Genomic DNA, 10,946 nt, shown 5'->3' with positions numbered 1-10,946 from the left:
AAATTATATAAATTTTTGATAAAGAAAATATATTTTGCCGAGCCCTATTCGTATTTGTAATGATGCATTTTAATGTAGTTTTACTTCTTTGGTATGTTCACACAATAACATAGATATAACAAAATATTTTATATCAACATTGTAAGTATTATTTAAGTGTTACATTTAAACTAAAACTTGATGTAAGTAAGACAGGACCAATTTGTCAGACCCACACTGCAGTGGTCCAAATACCGATAATAGTGCCTGTCGGCAAAAACCTTCAGTATTTCAAGCTGGTCCGAACTCTGCGCAACAGAGATGTGCACCCCTTTCGCATTTTAGAATAAAAGGAAAATACACGCGCCTCGGCGAACACAACTGACGCGTTGCGGACTTAGGCCAAACCATTTAGAACCAAGAATACGCTAAGCAATCAAATTACAAGCTGTTTGTTTCAAGTGGCAAAATGCTGTACAGATAATGACTTTGACTGACACGTCACGCTTTTGCATTCTACTCATATTACATTCATATTTAAGTAGCACTGTATGCTATAAGCCTAGAGTCCATAGAATTCATTCAAACGCTACCGCTTATGAGCAAGTTATTTGAAACAATCGGCGCGGGCGTTCAAAGCAAACGGTCGCATCGCCATAGTGCGGCGTCAAGAAAAGTACCGCGCATGTGCAAAATAGCTTTATGTAACCACGGGCCGATCCGAAAACAAGCGCGATCCATGGATTAACGTCCGTTAGGAAACTTTACTCATTCATCTTTTCCCTTAAAGAGGGGAGCGGGGTTCGGGCCGCGCTGCGCTACTCCGCGCGTTACGTAACCCTGTTGGAGGGTGACGCCGATTCCTACTCGAGTCGCCCTCGCGCACGGACCGGTCCCAGCGTCACCTCGCACGCTCTGTCGAAATCGCACCCTCGGCGCATTAGCACCGAACGCGAACCGCGAGACCGCTCGTCCGACGCGCCGCGTCTACCCCGCTTCGTCGTCGAAATAGCTTTTGTTCGAAAAACCGACGCTCTTAACTTTAACATAGTTGTTGGTTATCTCTTCGCTGAAGGCGGTAAGCCGAAATTTACGATTACTTAATATATCATCATGCGTTCACAAAATTATTTCTTATATAACATTATTTTTTGCAGCCATTCCTGCTTTGTTTTTCCGTTTTCACGATATCTGCTGTGCGAATTGTTTATTTTTTTTTATAATTGTGCTATTTATTATATGAGTTAAAATAACATAGTTATCTTTTAATCCTGATGTACCAATGTCTTAAAAATCTATTAAATTTACTACGACAAACACTACACCGCACGCGACATTACTTTTTTGAAAGTTTTACTATACAATGTGAAATTGTTTTACAGAAAAAAAAAGAATAACTTGTTTCAAATATTAGGTGAAGTAACAAAGAAAATATATTTATAACAGAAAAGGCTGTGTTGGTAACGTAGCCTTTTCGGTTCAAAGATATTTTCACTGTTCCAATATTACATAAAGGTTAAGTTAAGTGAAACCGGGCGTTGAATCGAGGGAAACAAATATACATATTTGTTTTGTGACCTAGGTGTAATAAAATTATGTAAGTAAAATGGACAGAATAAAGTGTTTTGGGCCGTGAAATTTCGCAGTCTTGGAACTTCTATTTGTGTATTTATAACAAACCTCAAAATCTATTTATGTAAACAGTTTAACTTCAATAATTAGTTTTGAATACATCAATGTCAGTCTGTATTAAATATTAATATCATAAGCAAATTCAAAAATTGTGTGAGTTCGTAGGCCGACGGTATTCTCGTAGATGTCTAATAAGGTACAGATCATTTATGCACGAATCGAAGGTCGCATTCCTTGATTAACGCTTTCAAAAGAGTGATACAGTTATCAAGCTGTGTCATTGGACATTAAATGCATATTTATTTATGGTAAATAAAGCGTAAATTGTTGTAACGGATATTAAAGGCACGTCTTTATCAACAAGATACTCCGGAAAACTTTAAATTATTTAATCAGCGTTCGATGATAGACGTGAATGAAATTATTTGAACATTTATTGACTAAACGTTGACATATTATATTTAACTTATCATTTGAATTAGCTTGAACTACATTAATAAAATAAATATAAATTACTAAGTATAGTTTTAAAATAATAAATTTAAAATATTAGAATAAAAACATATTCGAATAGAGACTGAAAGTATTTCTTCAAATATTTTAACAGACCGTGTTTTTGAAATGATTTTGTTTCGTAATTGTAAAAAAAATGAATCTCTATTAAGTTCCATAAAATTTGGCGATTAATGCCTCCAAGAATTAAAGATGGAAGCATCTCTTTCTCTATCTTGCGCATTAATTTTCAGATGTAAGTCCTGATGCTGCAAGGTCGTATGTCACATAATTTCCTTTCACAGGTTTCAGACGGAGGCCATCTTAGCGAGAGTTTAGAAATTGCTCGACTTATTAGTTAGTCAACCGGTCTGACCATTTAGTTGACGCGTGGCTTCTGGCTCGTTTGTCCTCAGAATACTTGATGTACATTAAATTATATACTCCATATTATCAAAAATTTTACAAACAAGACAAAAGAATAAAAAGCATTGAAATTGCTCCTTTGTCACAAATACGACCCTTTCGACATCATTACCGGCAAAACGATTTAAATTCATGTAGATTATAAATAATACAAATATTTTGTATTTAGAATTATACACAGCACTCAGTAGAAACACTTTTCAAATCTTTTAATTAATATGAGTTTGACATAACAAACAGTTAACAGTAATCCGTTGGTTTACATATATTTTAGAAATGCTTCGGGAATTCCAAGATAATTTTCTAAAAGAAAGCGAAAGCGAAATTAATAAATGAATATGTTAATTCAAATTATTAAATACTTATTTAAATTATACGAAAAAGGCCTTTGTTTTATACAACATACGGTTTATTTTAGGTCACCTTTTCAAAATATCTTGAAGAAATTTAAACTTTTCTTTGTACAATGTTTTTGTTACATCTCGTACGCGTTTTCATTTCATTTATGTAAGTTTTCTTTCTATTAATAATAACTAAGGAAAAACAATAAAAAATTCTGTATATAGTCAAAATTCAGAAAGTTATTTGAGTAGACAATATAAGGTACGGTGTAGTAAGTAATATTTACTACAATTATCAAAGAAATTGTCTCAATATAGATTCGATTCCCCGCTACCAATAAAGGGGACTGACAGCTATGACGTGTACACTGTCAATCCTACTCGCCCACAAATAATCGTTTACAATATTCAATATTTGCTGTCAGGTTTTTGCCCTAATTAAACAATCCATTGATAATTGAATTTTTGATCTGGTTTATACACCTACCTATTAAAAGCTGAAGTTATTTGGTAATCAATTGTCGACAGTTAATTTTACAATGTATTCACTCTCGAAATGAATTAATTACACATATTAATGTAAAAAACACAGTATATGTTAGAACAAGTTATGCCCTTCAGCGTATCCAGAAGAGAACTTTAATTTTCGCGCCTATATATTATTTTTTAAATAATGTTGCCAACTTCAAAAATCGTTGTGACAATACTATTTTTCCCTTTTTTTATAAATGGTGGACGGACTAATGAGCCTAATGCTAAGTGATCACCAGCGCCCACAAAACTTGGCGCTATAAGAAATATTAACTATTCCATACGCCACTAACCTTGGAAACTAAAATTTTGTGTCCCTTACGCCTGTAGTTACATTAGCTGAGACAACCTTACAACCGGAAAACAATAATACTGATTGCTAATGTTTTGGGATTAGGTGTTACCGACTAAGACTGACTACCAAATAAAACTTTTGACCGATAAATCGTTATCTTATCATTAGTCGTTGCAATTATTTTTTTTATTTGATAGAAGCTGTTACTTCTCGAAACGTTTTTAATATTGGTTTTTTCCTTAAACTATTTAGTGTAACTTATGCTAGTAGTAGGAACGACACTACCCTAAGTGTTAAGACCCGCGTCTTCGCTCGCTAATCCGTTAAACGCTTAGGTATTGCTTGGTGTATATTTTTAAAAATAATAAAAGTAACTGTCCCTTTTTAGTGATATATATTTCCCCAAATTTCCTATAGGCAACTCACTTCGACTGTAATTTTTACACGCGTTTGTAGTATTCTGCTTAAATTGACGTAAGTTCCTATTAATATTATCATAACTCAGTCGAGATTTCAACACAATTAAAACAAAGTCACGCACAAGGTAATTGTTTCCACGATAGCTTTTTAATTTTCTATTTTTACTAATGAAAGTGCTAATTAAACATTTTTATATTTAAACTTATAAATTATTATAAAGTGTTTGCAATTTAGAATAACTGCGTGTAATAATATATTATGATATGTAGAGGTGAGAAGGCCCAGTGGTTAGTACACGTACATCTTAAACAATGATTTCGGGTCAAACTTAGGCAAACACCACTATAGATATATGTGCTTAATTTGTGTTTATAATTCATCTCGTGCTTTTCGGTGAAGGAAATATCGTAAGGAAACCGGCATGTGTCTTATTTCATCGAATTTCTGCCGCATATATTCCACCAACCCGCATTGGAACAGCGGGGTGGAATATGTTTCAAACCCTCTCCTTATTCGGAAAGAAGGCTTTAGCCCAGCTGTGGAAAATTGAAAGGCTGTTGCTGTTACTGTAATTATATATGTATAGGGCTTTTCGAACAATAACAAATAAGCAATCTTCGTATTACAATAGAAAACAATCGAAATCCGAAAGACATCTAAATTTTTTTCTTTTTTATTTATGTCATTTATTTCTTAACGCGATAAGAAAGACATGTTCATCCACAGTTAATTCCAACGAGTTTCGGTTAACTAACAATACCAGCGCTGTCGACCGAGGATGCTCATTTATTTGCGTACAATAATCTCTTGACTAAGCCGGTGTAACAACCTACTCGACCTTCAATTTTAACAAAATAATACTACAAGTAGATTTGATACAACGATATATGCTAGGTTTTATAAAAAACATATCGTATAGCTTTCAATAAATCCTATTTTCAACAGAGATAAAATATTCTTTTTTTTTTTTAGTGAAAATGTAAAGCTCGATTATTATCATATTTTCAACCACGCAAAAGAGGTTATAATTCCTTCGAAGGAGAAAACCGCTTTACAATAATGTCCAGTCAATTTATTATCTTTGAGACTCTTTCGGGATTTATTTACAAAGTAGTACTTCAATGCTATTAATTTTAACAATAATATAGATCATTTTATCTTCGAAAACCATTGTATACACGAGAAGAGTAGAGGTAAACATGTACCACCGTATTTCCGAATCCCCAAAGTCAATACATCCACATTGGACAAGGCGTATTCGATTCTCTATTAAAATTACGCAGATATTTTTAAATTTGCCTGGAAATAAGTTTAAATCTCATGTTACTGGATATAAATATAATTTTTTATATCTAGCTAGTAACCCGCTTCGGCTTCGCACAGTCGCAATGCTGATACTAAACATACTGCAAATCCTGTCAGTCATTTTCAATTATCTAGTGCGTGCCGAGATGGCCCAGTGGTTATAACGCGTGCATCTTAATCGATGATTGCGGGTTCAAACCCAGGCAAGCACCGCTGATTCATGTGCTTAATTTGTCTTTATAATTCATCTCGTGCTCAGCGGTGAAGGAAAACATCGTGAGGAAACCTGCATGTGACAAATTTCAAAGAAATTCTTCCACATGTGTATTCTACCAACCCGCATTGGAACAGCGTGGTGGAATATGTTCCAAAACCTTCTCCTTAAAGGGATAGAAGGCCTTTAGCCCAGCAGTGGGAATTTACAGGCTGTTGTTGTTGTTGTTGTGCGTGTATTATACATATACACTTTCTTCTTGAATCACTCTATCAAATAAAAAAACCTCATCAAAATCCGATCCGTAGTTTTAAAGATTTAAGCAAAGATATGGATATAGGGTCTTTGTTTTTAACTATGTAATGATTATCTATACTGATATAAACGCGGAAGCAATTCCGTCAGATTTAATCTTTCTGGTCGCATTTTCTCTTTCATAGGAAACAACTAAATCGATTTTGATGAAATTGATACGAAGTTATCTTGAACTCCTATGAAGGATAATAGAACTTTCTATGACTGGGAAACAAAACTCGTTTGACGACCCATTTGACATCTATTTATATACAAATTTAGTTACATTTCACGTAATTCCATCGGAGAAAAAGAGTTACTATTGAATTCCTTGTCAATTATTCTAAGTGGAATCTACTTTTTGAACCGCTAGGAGTTTTACATTCAATTTAATCATTTAACGTAAAGATTCAAAGTGCTTATATTTGAAATACTTTTATTTGAACTAAGGCTTTTGTACATTGACCTTTTAGGTCGAACTTCTGAAAATAATCCTTAGCTTTTTATGTTGACTTTATATACAAATTTGTATACGAGTTCGTCAGTTTGAAAGAATATTTTTAATGGATTACCGGATCTTATGAAAACAAATATGGGTAGAGTTATATTCGTAAATTATTTGTTACTTTTATAATTATAACAGTAAGTACGTACTCACAAAACAAGCTACAATTTTGCAGGCATAAATATAACACAACTGACATTACCCTAAAAATTTTGTGTATTCTTGAGGTATGAAAATTGCCTTCATATGCAAACAAATTTAATGCCTGGTACTGCACTAAGGCGTCCCCTCACTTTATGGTAAATATTTCAGAACTTTACTTACCCACTTTGCGTTATAGCTGTTTGAGAGACTTGGAGACGCCATTAAATTCTTACAAAAATTCAAATGGAACTAATGTTTGTAAGTTTTTGTACGAATATCATTTATTTTAGAACTGTGCAATTATTTTTAATGAGTACGCCAAATTTTTAACCGACTTCAAAAAAGGAGAGTTTTGTTAAGTTTTTTTTATGAACTGATTTAGTTTATTGTTTTGTGTTAGGTTCGGTTTAAGGTCACGTCTAAATCTTATTGATATTGTATATAAGTTAGTTTTGATTATATATTAGATTTTTGGTTTTTATTATTATTAAAAAAAATTTTATTAATATGTTGCAAACATATTTTACTATTTAAATGGGATCGCTTTGATGCCATCGTTTTCAGAAAGAGTCACCCACCGAGCTTTTATAAGGCAAAGACGTACCAAGACTTTGTATAAGCGATTTGTAGAACTTAAAGATGTAAAGATGGTGATACTGAAAACTCGAGCGATAGCAACTTATAGCTATTACATAAGAAGACGGCAAAAACATAACAATCAACGTTAGCCTAATATTTTGGCTGTTTACTGCATCTAGTACCGATAAAGTCACCCAATTAGATTATATACTTGGTGTATATTATTAAAACTATTTGACCGTTCCTGGTTGACTACCCTACGCCGTCAAACTCCTCAGCCGATTATCACTGTTTTCTTTATACATGGACGAATGAGTCATCTAATAGCAAATGAATGCCCATAGAAATTGGTGTCATAAGAAATTATAACCATTCGTTACGTCGAAAATGCTAACAACCCTGGGAACTTATGACGTTATGTCTAAAGAGTCGAGATGGCCCAGAGGTTGGAAACGCGTGCATCTTAGCCGATGATTGCGGGTTCAAACCCAGACAAGCACCGCTGATTCATGTGCTTAATTTGTCTTTATAATTCATCTCGTGCCCAGCGGTGAAGGAAAACATCGTAAGGAAACCTGCATGTGCTAAATTTCATGGAAATTCTGCCACATGTGTATTTCACCAACCCGCATTGGAACAGCGTGGTGGAATATGTTCCAAACTTTCTCCTCAAAGCGAGAGGAGGCCTTTAGCCCAGCAGTGGGAATTAACAGGCTGTTGTTGTATATATGTCTCTTATGATTGTAGTTAGTCAACCTTCTCAGCAGAACACATCACCATTAAATATTGCCTGTAGAATAAATGATACGGTACCCACCCAGACTTGCATAACGCCTTATAACCAAAACAAAAATAAATTAATTTTTGTTTATTGGACACAGTCCGCCTGTCAACAGTAGATGCCATAAGACGAATTGTTATAAATTCAATAAAGGTTTTTGTTTATGATATTTTTAGATTTATTTATTGGAATTCTTTCGTTTTATTGTATTCTATATACATCGGTTTCGACTTTGGGCGTCGCGTGTCAGTTACACATTTTTTTATGGCGTATGGTTTTCGTATCATGATATAAATATATTATCATATTTGAGTAACTATCTTGTCCTTGGACCATTGCTAACATCAATACTATTAAAAATTGAAGTAATATCTTTCCATTCTTTATCAGAGTCGTACAAATTATAATCACAATAGGACTATTGTGATTATAATTTGTTTGCTGTTTTGCGGCAGAATATATCCTATAACTACTTACGGATATGTATGTATGCAATAAGTACTAAAAGTGTTATAGGTATAGTCCATATACCTATAACACTTTTAGTACTTATTGCATACATACATATCCGTAAGTAGTTATAGGATATATTCTGCCGCAAAACAGCAATACCTACTCTGTACAACTGTATCTGGCCTAAACCTGTAGCTTAAATTATAAAATAATTTAAATTCCGTGATGGTATTTAACAGTACAAAAAGTATTTAAGATTTCGAACACTCCCACAGTTTATGAATGGAGTAACTTTCAACATAGGTATTTTATAAGTATTCGAAATTTAAAAAAAAAGTTGTTTAAAAAAAGAATCTTTTGTTGCATGTGTTACAACCCAACAACAACTTTACAACAACATTAACAGCCTTTAAATTTTCAACTGTTGAGCTAATTCCTCTTCTCCCAATGCGGGTTGGTGGATACAAACGTGGCAGAATTTCGTTGAAATTAGTCTCATGTAGGTTTCCTCACAATGTTTTATATCAAATTAAGAACCTAAAATTTCAGTGGCACTGCGGTTTTGAACCCGCAATCATCGGTTAAGAAACACGTGTTCTAACAACTGGGCCACATCGGCTCGGTGTTACTACCCAATATCTAATAATTGAAATGCATCGTACAATAATTGAACTACTGTGTCATAGTTTGCAAATATCTTATTCAACTTAGAACGTACTCTCGTGTCTGGGGTTAAACATTGATATATTGCTACATCGCGTTTGGTCCTACGAGAATGTATAGATAGCTTTGATGATCACTTGGGGAGCATTCACCTGGAAAAAATAGGTCTAAACGCTAGGTTGATTTTATTAGTGAATGTTCTTTATGACGCTTATTTATCTACTGAATGATAATTCGTTTTACTTCATTCTCTTATCGACTTCATTTTTATTGTAACTCATTAATAACTCAAATGTATAAATTTCGAGTGAGTTTGTTTGTAATGTTTTTACTTCTTAACTACTCTCCGATCATGAAAATGAAATATTTTATCAGATATATCTGACGTCATACGAATGCGTCATGCCGTGTCACGGCATACGAGGTGATCTTACCCCTAGAGCTAGGTAAATTAAAATATTAAGTATCTCAATATTTTAATAATCTAATCTACTGTTCAAATAAATAATGGTACATGCTAGCACTGAGGAAAATAAATGATTATTATAATATTAATAAGTTGAAAAGTACGAATGCAATAAGAACAGACTGCTTTAGAAGGGTGGCGTGGATTCTATAGGGTTCCTTCGGAAACAAACATCCTTGCATACGAATTATCTTGTTATTGCAAAAACTTGTCCCCTTACAAATTGCGTTCTCCTTAAAATCAGCCTTTCTGTACACAAAGATAGAAACAACAACAAACAAGTTGGATTTTTAATTTTATCTACCTTGCAAAATGAAAATTTTAGTGTAACTTGATTAAAATTTGATGATGCTTTTAGAAATGACACAAAAATAATATTGTAATACATTGCCTATGTCCATCAGTAATATCACATGATGACTTAAATAATAAATAAACTAAAATGCATTTATGTGATTGGTTTGCAATACATTATAATATGAAAATATCGACAAATCAATATACGTAAGCAATAATAAGTCTCGGCGTCGTTTTGTCTGCTGTTTAAAAAGTTCTAATGAGTCGTTACTGTCTGAAATAAAATTGCAAAGATAGCTAGCAATTGCAAATTGGCCTCGGGTCTTATTACTCAGATCATAAACTAAGCGAGCCGGTGGAATCTTACTATGGTTAGATGTTCATCAATAATATATACGATATCAAACGTAGCGCAAGTGTTGAGTGTTGATTGTACAGAAAGAGCCTCACCCTCGTTTAAGCAAAAAGATTGGAGGCAATCATTCATTTTTCGGAGCAAAAAGAAAGGAAATCGAATGAGAAAATTGTGTTATAGGTGTCAACGTAAGCTCACTCGATTGCTCACGGAATTCCCTTTAGGCGTGAACAAATATAATTCAGTTAAATCGAGTAAGTTATATTTACATCAACATTATTTGTTATTTGACAACCAATTACTTATATGATAATCAATATGTAATTATACTAAAAAAAGTTTTTTTTTAAATAACGTACTCTTGTAATCTTGTAATGTCTGTATGTTCGCGTTAAACCCCAAAACAAGAGACCGCATTTTCATGCGCTTTTTACTAATAGACAGAAGGATTTGTAAGGATGGTTTAAGTATATAACTTATTAAGATTTTTGTTTAAATAAATTGAAAAAGAACGAAAATTATTTTTTTTTTTTTTTTTTTTTATGGCATAGGTGGCAAACGAGCAGGAGGCTCACCTGATGGAAAGTGACTACCACCGCCCATGGACACCTGCAACACCAGGGGACTTGCAGGTGCGTTGCCGGCCTTTCAAAAAGGAGTACGCTCTTTTCTTGAAGGTTCCCATGTCGTATCGGTTCGGAAAAACCGCCGGCGAAAGCTGGTTCCACAAAGTGGTTGTGCGAGGCAGAAAATGTCTGAGAAATCGCGCTGTTG

At 33.7% G+C, this 10,946-nt stretch overlaps 1 protein-coding gene across 2 annotated transcripts in view; it reads left to right on the top strand.

Moving 5' to 3' along the window:
• The first annotated feature begins 632 nt into the window (after nucleotides 1-632).
• The window catches only part of LOC124543134 (frequenin-1), a 201,234-nt gene continuing 190,920 nt past the window's right edge, over nucleotides 633-10,946 (top strand). The window contains exon 1 of one of the 2 annotated variants that reach the window (XM_047121203.1): nucleotides 633-1,057. The gene's annotated coding sequence lies outside the window, so the exon portion shown is untranslated. The remainder of the gene's footprint in view (nucleotides 1,058-10,946) is intronic. The other variant, XM_047121201.1, reaches the window with a different exon arrangement.

The sequence above is a fragment of the Vanessa cardui genome, chromosome Z, assembly GCF_905220365.1.
Source record: "Vanessa cardui chromosome Z, ilVanCard2.1, whole genome shotgun sequence".
Taxonomy (NCBI): Eukaryota; Metazoa; Arthropoda; class Insecta; order Lepidoptera; family Nymphalidae; genus Vanessa; species Vanessa cardui.
This window is presented reverse-complemented; position numbering and strand designations above follow the sequence as displayed.